The following is a 20,376-nucleotide window of genomic DNA, read 5'->3' as shown; positions in this document are numbered from 1 at the left end:
AAAGGGAGCTGAGAATCCGTGCAGACAACTTGTCTAGGTTAGAGAATGTTCTTGATGACCCACTACCTACTGATGATAGCTTTCCTGATGAACAATTGGCTGTCATAAATGCTTATCGCACTGCTCCATGGTATGCTGATTATGCTAATTACATTGTTGCTAAATTTATACCACCTACTTTCACATACCAGCAAAAGAAAAAGGTTTTCTATGATTTAAGACAATACTTCTGGGATGACCCACATCTTTATAAAGAAGGAGTAGATGGTGTTATTAGATGTTGTATACCTGAGCATGAACAGGAACAGATCCTACGCAAGTGTCACTCCGAGGCTTATGGAGGACACCACGCTGGAGATAGAATTGCACATAAGGTATTGCAATCCAGTTTTTATTGGCCTACTCTCTTCAAGGATGCCCGTAAGTTTGTCTTGTCTTGTGATGAATGTCAAAGAATTGGTAATATTAGTAGACGACAAGAAATGCCTATGAATTATTCCCTTGTTATTGAACCATTTGATGTTTGGGGATTTGATCATATGGGACCTTTTCCTTCGTCTAATGGGTATAGACATATTTTAGTTGTTGTTGATTACGTTACTAAGTGGGTAGAAGCTATTCCAACTAGTAGTGTTGATCATAACACCTCTATTAATATGCTTAAAGAAGTTATTTTTCCGAGGTTTGGAGTCCCTAGATATTTAATGACTGATGGTGGTTCACATTTTATTCACTGTGCTTTCGTAAAATGCTTGCTAAGTATGATGTTAATCATAGAATTGCATCTCCGTATCACCCGCGGTCTAGTGGTCAAGTAGAATTGAGTAATAGAGAGCTCAAATTAATTTTGCAAAAGACTGTTAATAGATCTAGAAAGAATTGGTCCAAGAAACATGATGATGCATTATGGGCCTATAGAACTGCATATAAAAATCCTATGGATATGTCTCCGTATAAAATGGTTTATGGAAAAGCATGTCACTTGCCTCTCGAACTAGAACATAAGGCATATTGGGCTATTAAAGAGCTCAATTATGATTTCAAACTTGCCGGTGAGAAGAGGCTTTTTGACATTAGCTCACTTGATGAATGGAGAGCTCAAGCCTATGAGAATGCCAAATTGTTTAAAGAAAAAGTCAAAAGATGGCATGACAAAAGGATACAAAAGCTTGAGTTTAATGTAGGTGATTATGTTTTGCTATTCAACTCTCGTTTAAGATTTTTTGCAGGAAAACTTCTCTCTAAATGGGAAGGTCTTTACGTTATCGAGGAGGTCTATCGTTCCGGTGCCATAAAAATCAACAACTTCGAAGCCACAAATCCGAAGGTGGTGAACGGTCAAAGAATTAAACATTATATCTCAGGTAATCCTATAAATGTTGAAACCAATGTTATTGAAACCGTAACCCCGGAGAAATACATAAGGGACACTTTCCAGAATGTTTCAGACTCCGAAAAGGAATAGGTACGTGGTACGGTAAGTAAACCGACTCCAAAACAGTTCTAATGGCAATTTTTCTCCGTTTTGGAATATTTAAGAAAATAGGAAAATAAGAAGCAGTCCAGGAAGGACACGAGGCGTCCACGAGGGTGGAGGGCGCTCCCTACCCCCTGGGCGCGCCCCCTGTCTCGTGGGCACCTCGTGTGCTCTCCGGACTCCGTTTTCTTGCACGATACTTCTTTTGGTCGGTAAAAATTCATTATATAATCTCCCAAAGGTTTTGACCCTCGTATCACGCAAATATCATCTGTTCTTGTTTCGAGCTGTTTTCTGCCAGATTTGTCAAGGCCAGGCATCATGTCGTCCCCCTCCTCCAACAATGAGGGCAACGATGCTTGGCTAATGAAGATAGAGCTGAAGAGAGAAGAACCCGGGGAGATCAACAAGGATGATGGAATCAAGAAGGCCATGGGGGATCAAGCTTCGGCAGCAGAAGAAGAAGACATCCTTCAACCTCATCAAAATCTTCTTACCCCAACTGAGATTCAAGCTTTCAAGATGATTGAGTTAGCTCGTATACAAAACAAGTATCTCACACGTGAAAATATTTTGTTGAAGGAGCATATCATCGCACTCAAGGGCATTATCCGCAAATTGGAGGATCACCTACGCTCGATGTGCGACTATCCACCATCACCAGCATCTTCTTCACCAGCAAAGGAGATATAATCACATGGGTATGGGCACTCCCCTTGGCAACTGCCAAGCTTGGGGGAGGTGCCCCGGTATCGTATCACCATCACACTCCTATCTTTACCGTTTTTCTTAGTTCGATCCTTTTGGTAATATCTTGTTCTAGTAGAATAAAGTCTTAGTATGATCTAGTTTTGAGTTTTGCTTTATGATCCTTCTATGTAATCGAGTCCGTGAGCTATATATAATAAAGATTAGTGTTGAGTCAAGGGCTTGATTATCTTGCTATGATCTTGAGTGAATAAAAATAAAAAGAATAAAGAGATCATATTGATCTTATGGAGAGTAATGACTTCACATATAAAGAGTATGATGAATAAAAGTTGTTGAGAGTTGACAAACATAGTTTTGGTCATCGGTGCAATTAATAGGAAGTAATAAAGAAAGAGAGACTTTCACATATAAATATACTATCTTGGACATCTTTTATGATTGTGAGCACTCATTAAAATATGACATGCTAAAGAGTTGATGTTGGACAAGGAAGATAACGTAATGGGTTATGTTTTCTTATATCCGAAATAAAGTATATTGTCATGGATCATCCAACATGTTGAGCTTGCCTTTCTCCCTCATGCTAGCTAATTCTTTGCACCAAGTAGAGATACTACTTGTGCTTCCAAATACCTTTAAACCCAGTTTTGCCATGAGAGTCCACCATATCTACCTATGGATTGAGTAAGATCCATCAAGTAAGTTGTCATCGTTGCATGCAATAAAAATTTCTCTCTAAATATGTATGATTTATTAGTGTGGAGAAAATAAGCTTTATACGATCTTCTGATGTGGAAGAAATAAAAGCGACGGACTGCATAATAAAGGTCCATATCACAAGTGGCAATATAAAGTGACGTTCTTTCGCATTAAGATTTTGTGCATCCAACCATAAAAGCACATGACAACCTCTGCTTCCCTCTGCGAAGAGCATATCTTTTATTTTTGTCTTACCTTATGCAAGAGTCATGGTGATCTTCACCTCTCCTTTTTACATTTTATCCGTTGGCAAGCACATTGTGTTGGAAAGATCCTGATATATACATATCCAATTGGATGTAAGTTAGCATGAATTATTATTGTTGACATTACCCTTGAGGTAAAAGGTTGGGAGGCGAAACTATAAGCCCCTATCTTTCTCTGTGTCCGATTAAAACTCCATAACCACAAGTATTGTGTGAGTGTTAGCAATTGTGAAAGACTAAATGATAGTTGAGTATGTGGACTTGCTGAAAAGCTCTTATATTGACTCTTTCCGATGTTATGATAAATTGCAATTGCTTCAATGACCGAGATTATAGTTTGTTAGTTTCCAATGAAGTTTCTGATTCATACTTGACATTGTGAATAGATTATTACTTGAGCATAAGAAATCATATGATAATATCCATATATGTTGCTGTTATAAGAATGATCATGATGCCCTCATGTCCGTATTTTATTTTATCGACACCTCTATCTCTAAACATGTGGACATATTTATCGTTATCGGCTTCCGCTTGAGGACAAGCGAGGTCTAAGCTTGGGGGAGTTGATACGTCCATTTTGCATCATGCTTTTATATCGATATTTATTGCATTATAGGCTGTTATTACACATTATGTCACAATACTTATGCCTATTCTCTCTTATTTTACAAGGTCACATGAAGAGGGAGAATGCCGGCAGCTGGAATTCTGGGCTGGAAAAGGAAAAATATTAGAGACCTATTCTGCACTGCTCCAAAAGTCCTGAAACATCACGGAAGTCATTTTTGGAATTAATGAAAAATACTGAGCGAAGAAACTACCAGAGGGGGGCCACCCACCATCCACGAGGGTGGGGGCGCGCCCTACCCCCTGGGCGCACCCCCCTGCCTCGTGGGCCCCCTGGCAGGCCTCCGGTGTCCATCTTCTGCTATATGAAGTCTTTTACCCTGGAAAAAATCATAAGCAAGCTTTTGGGAAGAAACTCCGCCGCCACGAGGCGGGACCTTGGCGGAACCAATCTAGGGCTCCGGCAGAGCTGTTCTGCAGGGAAACTTCCCTCCAAGAGGGGGAAATCATCGCCATCGTCATCACAAACGATCCTCTCATCAGGAGGGGGTCAATCTCCAACCTCTTCACCAGCACCATCTCCTCTCAAACCCTAGTTCATCTCTTGTATCCAATCTTTGTCTCTAAGTCTCAGATTGGTACCTGTCGGTTGCTAGTCATGTTGATTACTCCTTGTTGTTGATGCTAGTTGGTTTATTTGGTGGAAGATCATATGTTCAGATCCATTATGCATATTAATACCCCTCTGATTATGGACATGAATATGATTTGTGAGTAGTTACGTTTGTTCCTGAGGACATGGGAGAGTCTTGCTATAAGTAGTCACGTGAATTTGGTATTCGTTCGATATTTTGATGAGATGTATGTTGTCTCTCCTCTAGTGGTGTCATGTGAACGTCGACTATGTTGGAACACGCGGTACGCTACGCTAGCGCCAAATAAAATTTTCTACCGCGCACCCAAAATCATGCTGCTGGAAATAGATCATGGGATCGGGTTTACCACTAGACGCGCAGTCACCACAGCGGAAGTAGAGTTGGTGATGCGTGTAGCCGATCTCCCGGGTTGTCTCCTCCTCGCGTTGCCGATCTCCCGCGAACAGCGAAGACCCGTGAACGGTGATCTCCCGCGAACGGCACCTCACGGTTCCCTCGAACGGTTCGTCCTAGCACCGCAGATACGATGCCTCCAAGGTATCCACACGTACGGGGAGCAGCGTCGAGCGGCGGACTGCTAGGTCCGGTCGCGCAGCATGGGCATGGGGAGTGGCGGTGGCTAACCAGGGTTCAATCTGATCGAGCCTAAGTGGTGTGCCCACTCCCCTTTATATAGACCTCCGAGGTGGGATCAACACTTGAGCCCACTAGGAGTCCACATCCATTTTCCACTCAGATCCAATCCGAATGGGCTGCAGCCCCTTAAGTGTGCGACCCTATAGGTTCACGTACACATGGACACGACCAGAGTCGATAGTTGGTAGCGGCTCCTAGCAGAACGTGCCAACTCCCATGTGGCATATGCAACATCCTTTTGCCTCACGATATTTGTTGTCGAGCTCAAGGAGGGTACTTGTCACCCTTGTGTTAGCTCGACCTCCCTTCTCGAAACCATGATACAGATTCCCGAACTGGGTTAACACTTAACCCAAGTCGCATGGCCATGCTTTCCGAATCTGATCACTCGAGAGGGCCCAGAGAATATTTCTCCAAATAGGAGGGGCAAATTCCATCTTGGTCAACCATGTCTCGCGGCATGTCTCACGACTCACCTGAAAGCTACCTTTATAACTACCCAGTTACGGAGTAGTGTTTGATAGACCCTAAGTGAGTCGATCCTCATCCCGAGAACATGCGAGGACCTCAGGTCTAGGACATGGCATAGACATTGCACTTGAGACTAACAGATGACTATATCTCGCTGCGTCTCAAAGTGGGTCTGTCCGGCTCGGTGATCTCCATCCCCGAGCCCATACTATCGGTTTAGCATCTCCATGCACATGACTTGTGAAACATAGTCATCAACCGAGTCGTATACTAGTCAAGGATATGTGTCCGCATAACCTTATCAACTAGGGACCATTAAAACAATCATCATACAATACATAGTTCCACAAACAAGTCACATACTTATTGATACATATCATTGATGATGTTCAAGGACAATACAAAGGACTCATGAATACATATGGAAATATCATCATCACATGATTGCCTCTAGGGCATATCTCCAACAGACTACATGACACTTCACCATTGTTTGGGCCTAGAGGAAGGCATTGGGAAGTAATAAGTAGATGATGGGTTGCTAGAGTGACAGAAGATTAAACCCTAGTTTATGCGTTGCTTCGTAAGGGGCTGATTTGGATCCATATGTTTCATGCTATGGTTAGGTTTACCTTAATACTTCTTTTGTAGTTGCGGATGCTTGCAATAGGAGTTAATCATAAGTGGGATGCTTGTCCAAGTAAGGACAGCGCCCAGGCACCAGTCCACCCACATATCAAATTATCAAAGTACCGAATGCGAATCATATGAGCATGATGAAAACTAGCTTGACGATAATTCCCATGTGTCCTCGGGAGCGTTTTCCTTTATATAAGAGTTTGTCCAGGCTTGTCCTTTGCTATAAAAAGGATTGGGCCATCTTGCTGCACTTTATTTACAGTTGTTACTTGTTACCCGTTACAAATTACCTTATCACAAAACTATCTGTTACCGATAATTTCAGTGCTTCCAGAGAATACCTTACTAAAAACCGCTTGTCATTTCCTTCTGCTCCTCGTTGGGTTCGACACTCTTACTTATCGAAAGGACTATGATAGATCCCCTACACTTGTGGGTCATCACTGAACCACTATCTAATTTTTCGGCTCTAGGGGTTTTCTCTCAGTGGATTTTAAACTCAAATCACTCTGGAGAGGGGGTTGCTCAACAATCTTCTCACAATCAAACGGGGCAGCCACCGGACAACGCCGGTGCGGGGTGGCTATTTATAGCCACAACCTTCCCTCGTGGGAAATGACCATTTTTGGACACGCGGTCTAGCCAATGGCCAACCGTCACGTTCTCAATGGTCGGATTTTAAGAGCAACGGTAACATTACTTGAGGACCAAGTAATGCTAACTCCTCGATCAAAGACAAATCTCTCATAGCGAATAAGATCACTGTCTCTTGCTGACAAGCATTTTCTCGGAACACAAAGAGATTTCTCTCGCAACTTTCATAGGACTTGGGTTTAGCATCAGAGAATCAAAGTTTTGAATGCTACACCCCTCGTAATAGTACGGTGGTCCTATGACTCAGTAAAGAGGAGAGAAACAATGAAATAAATGCTATGTCTTCACTTCGTCTTCAATCTTCTCTGTCGCAGTCACTTCCTTCGGACGAGCACTGAACTAATTGCTTCGTGTCAGCAATTTTTGAGGGGTCACTCTTGTTATCATAATCTTCGGTGATAACCTTCACTGCCACACAGGGGATTATCTTCGGCATTTGAATCAAACTCTTCTTGATTGCAGGAACCTGTTACTCTGTGTGCACTAGCAAACAGATAAGTCCCATACTATTTATGTCAACAAACTCCAAAACATAAGGAGGCAAATTATTGCACCAACAAAGCCTTACGTATGAAAGGGTTCAATGAGTCTTGGAGATCTCAGGTGGATTCATTCATACAAAAAGGTAGTGTTGGGATAAAAGTAAATGATGACACGGGGCATTATTTTCAGACTCACAAGGGGCTAAGACATGGGGACTCCATGTCTCCCTTGCTGTTTAACATAGTAGCGGATATGTTAGCAGTCCTTATCAGTTGGGCTAAAGAGAATGGCCAAGTAGGAGGACTAGTTCCCCACCTAGTAGAGGGGGGTATCCATACTACAATACGCTGATGACACCATTATTTTCATGGAGCACGACCTCGCGAAGGCCAGGAATATGAAGCTCGTGCTTTGCCTATTTGAGCAATTGTCTGGACTAAAAATAAATTTTAACAAAAGCGAATTGTTCTGTTTCGGGAGAGCGAAAGAGGAACAAGATGAGCACAGACAATTATTCGGATGTGAAATGGGTTCCTTACCGTTTAGTTACTTAGGGATCCCAATCCATCATAGGTGTTTAATGAACAAGGAATGGAAATGTATAGAGGATAGATTTGAAAAAAACTAAGCTGATGGAAGGGCAAGCTAATGTCCTATGGAGGTCGGCTGGTTCTGATAAATTCGGTTTCGACGAGCTTGCCAATGTTCCTTCTATCCTTCTTTGAAGTGCCCGTAGGGGTGCGGAAAAGATTAGACTTCTATAGATCCCGCTTCTTTTGGCAAAGTGATGAGACTAGGAAGAAATACCGATGGGATATCATCTGGAGACCCAAGGACCAAGGTGGGTCAGGGATCGAGAACTTAGAGGTAAAGAACAGATGCTTGCTTAGCAAATGGCTTTACAGGTTATCGGTGGAGACCGAGGGTATGTGGGTACAAATTTTGCGGAATAAGTACTTACGCACTAAATGTCAGGACTGGTTTTCCAATAAAACATTTATTGAGAAACCGACCCTTATATCAAACCAGTATAGAAGAATCCTTCTTACTGGTGGACAAATCCTTGATACAGAAATCCAGAAGAACTAAATATTATACAAGGTTGAGCTGAGGTTGCTCAACAATTTATTACAAGCACGCCGATATAATACATAAGGGCGGATATGACACAAGGAGTATGGTGGCATAACTACTGACTCGTAATAAAAGTGGTGGTGGATATGTCACAGCGAAATGGGTGACAAGACTCCTAAATTTTACAGCTCATCGAGCGCCGGAGTGAGGCTCGATGATTTTATTGGTGTAGCGGAAGCGTATATAACACAAGTGACCAATTCCAGGATCGCACGGAACTGACTGGGACTCCTCTAGGCGTCGGACTCGCTATTGAACTCTTCATCCATAAGATCGCCTTCGTCAACATCTGGCCAAATCAACAAGCCAGGTGAGTACTTTGAATGTACTCGCAAGACAGTTTGGACATAAGATATAACAAATGCAAACATGATGCACATGAGCAGATTAGTAATGCGCACTCAGATAATAAATTGCACTGCATGATAAATAAAAAGGAAGCTAGGCGGTAGTCCTCCCGAAATCCCAATAAAATAGCTGAAGACCGATCGGGTGACTGAAGCGACGCCTCGAAAGGTAAAATAAATTAACAATGCCGCAGTCGGGCGTCAGAGCGACACCACATAAAGGGCTCATATTGAAATATAAACGACAGTGCGTGCCACAGTCGGACTTCTAAGCGACATCTCGAAAAGGGCTTATATCAAAAGTAAATAGCAAGAATGCCACAGTCGGACGTCTGAGCGACATCACATAAAGGCTTATATCAAAAGTAAATAACAAGAGTGCCACAGTCGGACGTCTGAGCGACATCACATAAAGGGCTTATATTTCATTATTCGAATTCAAGTAGCTCATGAATTTAAATCATCTCAAGGGAATACTCATGTATGTAATAATAAACTGGTTAGTCCATCCACAAGAATAACATTCAGCCGGGTTTACCATTCATGTTTATTCACCGGGGATTTTCACTGAGACTGACACAGAGACTGACGCTGAGACGAACGTTGAGACTGATACTGATATTGATATGGATATGTTGACCAAGATCCTTGACCATGGACACGGTTACTCGGATGGGTTTTGACTCTGCAGAGTTTGTACTCTTTAACCACAGCCAACGGATTTCAGTAGTCACAAAGGACTAGTTCCGTTTACGGTATTTTAGGAGAAACACATCTAACCAGTACACACCCATTCCACATTCCGCTACCAGGGATCACCCTAGGCAACGTTCAAGAAAAACTTTAAGACGGGGAGGCCACAACCTCGAGTAGCATGGGATCAAATTTATATCGCGCACTCTAAGGGGTGCCCCCCTCTCGGTCCCAACCGGAAACACCCATGCCCCCTGACCGGATGACGGGCTTTAATCCAGGGCCATGGAACCCTCATCACGGCCCCTCTATTTGGTGTGTACGAGGAAAGAGGTTTGCAACTTACTAAATCGTATTCTTTGCAGAAAACATGTGGCAGCACGAAAAGGGGACGGACGGTAACGTGGCTTGATCCACGTTAACACTGGAGTTTAACGGTTGACATAAGACTGGCATGCTTCAACAATACCATCTTACCACCTTTCATGTCACCACATGATCATGTTATCTCCCATCAAATGATCACATCAAGTTTCGAAGCATACTGGTAGTTGCCTTGCATGCAATATAACACTCACTTATGCTCACATAAACATGCCATGAAATAACTACTCAAGCAACCATGCAAAACACTCATCATATCAAAGATTCAAACATGCTTGCCTGGTTCGGAGCAGTCGGTGTCTAGCTCGGTGAAGTTTGCGGCTCCGTCACCTCCTCCGGTATCTACGGTATAAAGAGAACGCGTACTAACGTAAATACCGAGTGTGCATAAAAGTTGTTCCAATATTTTTCAAATAAATATGATAAAAAACTAGACAGAAAAATAAAGCTGGCAGAAAAAGAATCAACTCAAAATCATCTTTTGTTTAAAAGTTATTAAGGTTTTAGTCCAGGGACCCATCTGTAATGAAACAGAAACTTTCCAGGGGCTAGTTCATAAAAAGGACAGGAAACGCCTCAGTTAAAAAACGTATTTTGCCCGAAGGCGTTTTCAGAAAACGTTTCAAAAAAGAGAAAAAGCTGACGAGGGGGTCCCACCCGTCAGGTTTGAATTTCAAACAGAGCACACCGGCGCCCGAGGACCGCGGTGGCCGCCGGCGTCGATCCCCGGCGAGGTAGGGGAAGTGGTTGGTACCTACGGACTCACGGTGCTCTTCGCACCTGTGGGTGGTGGAGTTGGTCGTCGGCGAGCACCACGTCGACGACGGCCTCTACTCCGGCGGACGGTGGTTCGGGTGGTGATGGATCTCGCCGAGGAGGGCTGCAACCCTCAAATTGGGGCTCGGGTTAGAAGAGTGGGTGCATGATGAGGCTGCTGGCAAGGTTTGGGAGGCGGGGGTGGTCTCACCAGAGGGAATCGTGCCGGTGCCCAAAGTGGATCGGGGCGGCCGGAGTCGGGGAAGAAGGCCTCCCCGAGGTCTCCCTAGTAGCTAGGCGTGGCTCTGGTGAGGTGTAGGAGTGGTGCTGGGTCGAAGGCGAGCTCGAGGCTCCCTTTTATAGCCGGTCCGAGGCGGTTGCCGAGAACGAGATAACTCCGGCGATGATTACGGCGAGGCAGCGGTCGAACGGGGGTTTTAGGCGACTGGCAGCTACGGATTGGTCTACTGGTCCCATCCAGAGGCTAATCTTGGTACAACTTGGGCGATACTCCAGGCCTTCGACGGAACGGCCTCACGGGCTCGTCGGCGGCAGAGAGAGCGCTCTGCGCATCTTAGGCCACGGCGACGGTGCTGCAGCGCGTCCAGAGAAGAGGACGGCCACGTGGAGGCTCCTGGTGGTGTGGGCGGTGCTGGACGGCACCGTACCTCGCTGAGCTTCTCTGGCGGCCGCAGCGAGCGTTGCTGTCACCGCTCACGGGGGCGGTGTACCTCTGCCAGCTCACCGCCGACGCTCGCAACCGTCCAGACGACCGTGCGGCGCGATGGATAAGAAGAAGGAGCAGTGAGCAAGAGGCCAGAGCGAGCACTGGTGAGATTGACGCCGAGGCTCTGAAGAAAACGACGCTGTCGACTGAACCCAACACTGAAACTCTGAATTTTCTGAATTTGAACAGAAACAGTGCATGCCAACTGTTCGATGAAATGATTCTGGCATGTGGAAAATTTTTCTGGAGCTGATCTTTGGTGAGGTGGTCTCTCAATGCATCTGGGGGCTGCCTGATTTATCTCAGAATTTTTGGAGAAGAAAAATAATGAATTTCACCCAAAATGGCAAATCTGGTCCAAACTTGCAGCAAGCAAAATTTGAAAAATTTGAATTGTGGACAAGTGGATCTTGAGGGATCTAGGTTGGGGGTACTAAGGACTAGTCAGAGGAGTTTGTTTGGAACCAAAACTCAAAAGGGATCTGGTGGTTCCTTTGTAAATCACTAAGGTTCAAAATAAATGACAGAAATAGTTTTGAGGATAAAATAAATAGAGTCAAAATCAAAATGGGTTGAACTTGCTGGGATTGGATATTTGACTTGACTCAAAGTGGAGGGAGGGGTTTTGGAAGAAAATTTTCAACCTAGGTCATGGCAAGAAAAAAATTTGAATGAGGAAGAATCAATTCATAAGTCATATGGTTATTTTTAAAAGAAAGGATTTCTAAGACTTTCCCAAAGAAAATATTTGTGTTGAGTCAACACTAAATGAAAAGCCCTCAAGACCAAAGTAAATGTTGGGAAGAACACATAAAATACTTGCCTTAAAGGTTTTTGAGAAGGAGAGGTTTTAAAAATAAATAAATAACCTCCTTCCCCTAAAAAGGAAATTAATAAAACCAAATAAAATTTTTTTGGGGTGTTACACTAAAACTTTTGCTCAGGTTACTGCTAGACCTACAGACTCACCTTTTTGGAAAGGGTTATGAGGACAAAGGTCACCTTCTTCCAACGGGTGAGGTTCATCGTAGGTACAGGTACCACCACTAGATTTTGGGAGGATACGTGGTTGGGGGAGATGCCTCTGGCTCTACAGTATCCATCACTATATAATATTGTGCAACAAAAGGACGACTTTGTAGCCACAGTATTAAATTGGTACCGCTTAATATCCAATTTAGGCGATCCCTAGTAGGGGATCGGTGGAATGCGTGGTTGCACCTTGTCCGCAGGTTGATGGAAGTTCAACTATCGGACCATGAGGATACGATTCACTGGAAGTTAGCTGCGAACATGATCTTTTCAGTGAAATCTATGTATCTGGACTTAATTGATTCAGGGCCATTGTCTAGGTCTTTACACATATGGAAAATTAAAGTCCCGCTCCGAATTAAGATTTTCTTGTGGTTCGTTCACAAAGGAGTCATTTTGACCAAAGATAATTTGCTTAAAAGAAGCTGGATCGGTAACTCCAGATGTTGTTTTTGTGATCACAATGAAACGATTAAACACCTCTTTCTCGAGTGTCCACTTGCAAAATTATCGTGGCGCTGAATTCATACGGCTTTCAATATACATCCCCCAACGAGCATAAACACGTTATTTGGGACGTGGCTCAATGGAGTGGACATACATACAACGAAACATATTCGGATAGGGATATGTGCACTACTTTGGGCGATATGGAATACTAGAAATGATATGATTTTTAATGGGACAAACTTCACGAATTTTTGCAGGTAATCTACAGAGCTACATCGTGGATCCATATGTGGGAATTACTCACTCATGTGGACTCCAGGGAGCTTTTGGTTACTGTGTGCCACCGTTGGGAGACGGTAGCATAGACTATCTTCAGCCGATTTGGATGGCGTGCTGATAATAGATTAGGTGTATAGACACCGTAGTCTGATCTGTATCGCCGAATGTGGCATTTTTAATTTCTTTTATTTCGTTTGGCACTTTGATTATGGGCTCCTAGTGACCTAAGACTTTGTTATTTTATTGTTAATAAGATGGCTGCATGCATCGATTGATGCAAAGGCCGGGGGTTTTGCCTCCTTTTCAAGAAAAACTTGAGGAAATGATGTGATTAGATAAAGAACAAGGGTGTGTTTGGTTACATTGCCAATTGAGCCTGGCCCGGCGAGCCTGGCTCTAGTGAGCCGGTTTGAGGGGATGCAGGCAAAAAGACCCCAGATGCTCATAGTTTGGTTGCCTGCATGTACCTTAGTTGCCTGAGACAGCCATTTTTGACCCGGCGTTTGGTTGCCCGCATTGCATTAGGCGCACATATAACATGGTGTTTGGTTGCAACCTGCATAAGGTGTTGTCACAACTTCTAACTAGTGGTGAGCTTACCACACACAATCTGAACATGTAGTGCCAGCTAGTTAAACAAATGACAGTTCATCCTAACTACTATCAAATGACAGAACAAATTATTAAGAGCCATTGGCTAAATAGGGGATAGTTCATCGGTGTTGCTACTACCCAAATCTTCCTCTTCATCTTCCTCTTCTTCTGCTTCTGCTTCTGCTGCTGCTTCTTCTTCTTCCTCTTCTTCAAATCCTGCACTGACCTCTGTTAAGCCACATTGCCTCTGCCCACTCCAACCTTTTGTTCTTCCAAGCGTCATTGTCAAATGCCTCCACACCATGGCTGGAGCTAACAACATCGCCTGGCTCGACCTCTTCCTCCTCAGGCACGTGTTCATCAAAGCCCCACTGGAGGATCCAGTTATGCAGAATGCAACAAGTAAGAACAAGCTTAACTTGAGTGGAGTATGGGTGGAATGACTTCTGATACAAGATCTTAAACCTATTTTTCAGAGCTCCAAATGCCCTCTCAACAGTTACTCTAAGGCTGGAGTGTCTGAGTTTAAACAGCTCATGTGCAGTCCTCGATAGTTCCTACCAGAGAACTCGTTGAGATGGTACCTAGTTTTCCTGAAGGGTGGAAGAACACCCGATCGACATGCATAGCCAGCATCCCCAAGGTAGAACTTGTCATCGGGGATGTTGATCCCATCAGGTCGACTCATGCTGTCATTGAGAATGTTAGCATCATGCGCTGACCCCTCCCAGCCAGACAGCACATATGTGAACTTCAGATCAAAGTCAACAGCAGCAAGTACATTCTGGCTTGTGCAGTGCTTCCTCCCATGTATGCTGTAGACTGTGACCTAGGAACTCTGGCAGTGACATGAGTACCATCTATTGCCCCAATGCAATCCTGAAAATGGCATCACAAGCCTGTGTTAGTGCTCAACTTGAACAATACAAGCATATCAAGCCATGAAAAGTGTATATTGTCAATGCTCACCTTGAAGTATGGATACCATCTTGGGCTTCCGCGAATTTTGGGTGGAGTCAGGCCAGATGGTCTCCTGATCATCTCTCTTCTAAGCTCCCCAACAGCAAAAAGCAGCTGCTTGAAGTACCTAGAGATGGTCTCCATTGATCTCCTAAATGTGGAATGACCCTGAACCTCTGGTTATGGCCAACAACATGGAGGAACATGGCCACTTGCTCTTCCACACTGGTGTTGATGTTATCTTGTAGCAGCCCCCTGCTCCTGAAGGTCTCGACAAGCCTGGCAAATGGTGCTCTTTTCATTCGAAGCATCCACAGAGCCTCGACGTCATTGCGGTTGTAGATGTAGTTCAGATTTTGGATCCTCTCCTGTTCCCGGATAAACATTGGACCATAGCGGATTAAAGGTCTCCTAACACGACGAACAACTCTCTGGTGCATGAACATGACCCATGCGTGAATCACACTTATCAGTACCGCTGCCTGAATTATCAGCCTCATCCGTGCGTCCATAACCTAGTCGACATGGACGGTTCGTTCAATGGGAAATCGATGTTACACCTTGCCTAACGGCCTAACCACTTACCTAACAAAGTGGGGGAGGGGGTGCTGCTTACCGGCATCGGAGACGAGGACGGCGTAGGGGGAGCCATGGCACAGACAAGGTCGACCAGACGGTGGCCAACAGCAAGGGGAGCACCAGATCCGCCAATACCGCCGCCGCCTCTAGCGCAGATCTGAAATCGCAGCCGCCGCCGGTGGTGAGGCAGTAGGGAAGAAAGTGGCTATGGGTGAGCGAGTAGAAAGGGGGGTGAGGCTAGATTTGGCTCCAGGACAGCGCGCCAGATTTCCCATCACCCGCCATCCCCCCTCGCCCTCGCGTCGCACCCGTCTGTGCGACCTCGCGCCGCACTCAGCCTGGCTCGCGAGAAATTGCCGATCCGAGCGTTTCCAGCGAGCTAGGCTCTGGGCTGCTTTGAGAAGCGTGCGATGCAAGCCCAACAGTGAATCCAGACAACCAAACAGGCCTCTTTCTTCCCGCGCGGGCCTGGTTAGGCTCAATGCGGGCAACCAAACACGTCCCAAGTCTCAATTTTCTGTTCTAATCTATCACTTTGGATGTTCTAGATCCACCAGATGTCTGGGAAATATAATTAATTTTGTGGATTATAACATGGTACGTACACCACTACTACTCGATTAGTTTGGTTTATGTAATATCACTCATCGAGTCTAGCTATAGAAACGCAGAGGTACCTAAACGCCTGAACTGAATTGAGATTCTTGCAGGATTTCCTCACGAGCGAGGCGTTGGTGGCCGTAAAAGGGCTCCTGCTGGAGTGGGCCAATGGCGTGCTTCACAGAGACGTGCTCGTGTGTGGACACTGAACGCTGATGGGTCCGGTGGTTCAGCTCTCTGCACTTCTTTATCTTTATCTATATCTATATCTATCGCTCCCTAATAATAAAGCACGGATTGACTTTGTCGGGTTCACCGTCACAATACGCTTATTCCCCGTGATTTTACGCTTTCAGTTTAAAATTTAAAACATATTCAAGTTCAAGGTGGTACTAAATTCTCGTCCGTAATTTTCGCCCGTCCGTCAACTACCAAAATTTTTGTACGTAGGTGATCCGTTTTGCTTTGTTTATTAGGCCTTTGCCTACTGTCGTCTGCGCTACTACCTGGGCCTGGCTGAAGCATTGCCACTTGGGCCTCAGCCCGTCCGATAAAAATAATTGTACTGGTTGGGATCGAACCCAAGACCTTACGACCGTGCACAAGGGGGTTCAGAGATGATAAAGTCGGTGTTTATGTTAAAAGAAGAAGGTTCTGGCTAATAGATATTGTCCCATATCGTTTTCTTGTACACAATCTCACCAGTTTAAATATGTTTGCAAGTTTAAGACAACAAGCAGCCTAGGAGGAGTTGGTCAGGATTTAATGGGATAGAGACCCTATGTTGGCCTTATTTAAACAGGATGCGTATGTGAGACCTGCAATGCAGAGCGTCCACAATTAATGGGAGAGCAGAACTACCAATCTCCAATGAAGAGAGAAAAGAGGGTGAGGAGAGCGAGAGAGGAGACCGGGATCGAAGGGGAGGGGAGACAAGCGCGGGGGTAAGCGCGGGGGTGGGCTGACTCGCGCCATTGCAGGTCGGTCGGTCAGGCGTGACGGAGGCAGTTCGGAGCTCCATGGGGAGGCGCCATTGTTGTGATGGAGCTGTCGAGAGAGAAAAGAGAGGGTGAGGAGGAGACCGGGGATGAGAAGCGCGAGGCTCACCGGGTGGGGGTTCCTGCTGCCTGCTGGTGCAGATCGGGCCTCAAGCTCCTGCTGTTGCTATGTGGACGAGGGCGCAAGGAGGCGCTCGGGCGCGTGGGATCTCTCGAAGAGGAGGAGGGTGTTAGAAATTGCCAATTGATTTAATCCATCCAGCTTGACTATGTGAACACCTGGGCGTCAGTCGCCTTGCGGGATCACACACGCGTCCACCGCTGGGTCCCAGGCACCGCCTACTTCATCTCCCTTCGACCTTATCTCTTCTGTCCAGTCGTTTCTTTCCATCTCCATCCATAGCACCCGTAGACAGAAACAATCTCATGCACCCCATGGTTCCAAGGTGCCGTTCATGGAATGAGCAGACACTTGCTCCCTAATAATAAAGCACGGATTGACTTTGTCGGGTTCACCGTCACAATACGCTTATTCCCCGTGATTTTACGCTTTCAGTTTAAAATTTAAAACATATTCAAGTTCAGGGTGGTACTAAATTCTCGTCCGTAATTTTCGCCCGTCCGTCAACTACCAAAATTTTTGTACGTAGGTGATCCGTTTTGCTTTGTTTATTAGGCCTTTGCCTACTGTCGTCTGCGCTACTACCTGGGCCTGGCTGAAGCATTGCCACTTGGGCCTCAGCCCATCCGATAAAAATAATTGTACTGGTTGGGATCGAACCCAAGACCTTACGACCGTGCACAAGGGGTTCAGAGATGATAAAGTCGGTGTTTATGTTAAAAGAAGAAGGTTCTGGCTAATAGATATTGTCCCATATCGTTTTCTTGTACACAATCTCACCAGTTTAAATATGTTTGCAAGTTTAAGACAACAAGCAGCCTAGGAGGAGTTGGTCAGGATTTAATGGGATAGAGACCCTATGTTGGCCTTATTTAAACAGGATGCGTATGTGAGACCTGCAATGCAGAGCGTCCACAATTAATGGGAGAGCAGAACTACCAATCTCCAATGAAGAGAGAAAAGAGGGTGAGGAGAGCGAGAGAGGAGACCGGGATCGAAGGGGAGGGGAGACAAGCGCGGGGGTAAGCGCGGGGGTGGGCTGACTCACCGGCGGGGTTCTCCTGCTGCAGATCGCGCCATTGCAGGTCGGTCGGTCAGGCGTGACGGAGGCAGTTCGGAGCTCCATGGGGAGGCGCCATTGTTGTGATGGAGCTGTCGAGAGAGAAAAGAGAGGGTGAGGAGGAGACCGGGGATGAGAAGCGCGAGGCTCACCGGGTGGGGGTTCCTGCTGCCTGCTGGTGCAGATCGGGCCTCAAGCTCCTGCTGTTGCTATGTGGACGAGGGCGCAAGGAGGCGCTCGGGCGCGTGGGATCTCTCGAAGAGGAGGAGGGTGTTAGAAATTGCCAATTGATTTAATCCATCCAGCTTGACTATGTGAACACCTGGGCGTCAGTCGCCTTGCGGGATCACACACGCGTCCACCGCTGGGTCCCAGGCACCGCCTACTTCATCTTCCTTCGACCTTATCTCTTCTGTCCAGTCGTTTCTTTCCATCTCCATCCATAGCACCCGTAGACAGAAACAATCTCATGCACCCCATGGTTCCAAGGTGCCGTTCATGGAATGAGCAGACACTTGCTCCCTAATAATAAAGCACGGATTGACTTTGTCGGGTTCACCGTCACAATACGCTTATTCCCCGTGATTTTACGCTTTCAGTTTAAAATTTAAAACATATTCAAGTTCAGGGTGGTACTAAATTCTCGTCCGTAATTTTCGCCCGTCCGTCAACTACCAAAATTTTTGTACGTAGGTGATCCGTTTTGCTTTGTTTATTAGGCCTTTGCCTACTGTCGTCTGCGCTACTACCTGGGCCTGGCTGAAGCATTGCCACTTGGGCCTCAGCCCATCCGATAAAAATAATTGTACTGGTTGGGATCGAACCCAAGACCTTACGACCGTGCACAAGGGGTTCAGAGATGATAAAGTCGGTGTTTATGTTAAAAGAAGAAGGTTCTGGCTAATAGATATTGTCCCATATCGTTTTCTTGTACACAATCTCACCAGTTTAAATATGTTTGCAAGTTTAAGACAACAAGCAGCCTAGGAGGAGTTGGTCAGGATTTAATGGGATAGAGACCCTATGTTGGCCTTATTTAAACAGGATGCGTATGTGAGACCTGCAATGCAGAGCGTCCACAATTAATGGGAGAGCAGAACTACCAATCTCCAATGAAGAGAGAAAAGAGGGTGAGGAGAGCGAGAGAGGAGACCGGGATCGAAGGGGAGGGGAGACAAGCGCGGGGGTAAGCGCGGGGGTGGGCTGACTCGCGCCATTGCAGGTCGGTCGGTCAGGCGTGACGGAGGCAGTTCGGAGCTCCATGGGGAGGCGCCATTGTTGTGATGGAGCTGTCGAGAGAGAAAAGAGAGGGTGAGGAGGAGACCGGGGATGAGAAGCGCGAGGCTCACCGGGTGGGGGTTCCTGCTGCCTGCTGGTGCAGATCGGGCCTCAAGCTCGTGCTGTTGCTATGTGGACGAGGGCGCAAGGAGGCGCTCGGGCGCGTGGGATCTCTCGAAGAGGAGGAGGGTGTTAGAAATTGCCAATTGATTTAATCCATCCAGCTTGACTGTGTGAACACCTGGGCGTCAGCCGCCTTGCGGGATCACACACGCGTCCACCGCTGGGTCCCAGGCACCGCCTACTTCATCTCCCTTCGACCTTATCTCTTCTGTCCAGTCGTTTCTTTCCATCTCCATCCATAGCACCCGTAGACAGAAACAATCTCATGCACCCCATGGTTCCAAGGTGCCGTTCATGGAATGAGCAGACACTTGCTCAACAATGGTAGGCAAAGACAATTTCATGCGCCCCATGGTTCCAAGGTGACGTTCATGGAATGAGCAGACATTTGCTCAGCAATCGGAACATACACGAGCCTTCTTTTCCTTCAAAATACAAAGCTTTGGTTTTGCATATTAAGCTGGATCGGTACTGAATGTTTTAACAACCGATGTCAAATAAAATAGTACATATGCACTGAATTAAAATGGGCTTGGTAACAGATCATCCACGAGAACACACCAAGATAGCTCATGGAAGGCAATGCATTAGCTATCATTGCCCTTCTGAAATTGTAGTACATACATGCTTAACGTCAAGCATTCGGTATAAACTATTATTTGCTTGGTCCTCAGAAGATAAAACCAACATAAAATAGATGATCGTCTTGCAATAATTAAAATCGAGACTCCAGGTCCCAGCAAATTACCATGCCAGTGATGACTGGTAGCGAGCCGGCTGCAGCTATGCGGGCTGCTGCGACAAGGGGTTGTAACAGTTGTTGTGTGTTATTTTTTCCTCCCGTTGCAACGCACGGGCTCTATTTTGCTAGTATCTATCTATATCTATACCTACTAGGAAAAGTGCCCGTACGTTGCAACGGAAGAAATCCTTAAACGCTCCTAGCTACCCATTTAATGGTGCTCATATTGTCCATCTATTCACGACGAACCTGATCAA

The sequence above is a fragment of the Triticum aestivum genome, chromosome 2D (genome assembly GCF_018294505.1).
Source record: "Triticum aestivum cultivar Chinese Spring chromosome 2D, IWGSC CS RefSeq v2.1, whole genome shotgun sequence".
NCBI classification, from domain to species: Eukaryota; Viridiplantae; Streptophyta; class Magnoliopsida; order Poales; family Poaceae; genus Triticum; species Triticum aestivum.
The sequence above is the reverse complement of the archived record's forward strand: the minus strand, read 5'-3'. Positions refer to the sequence as shown.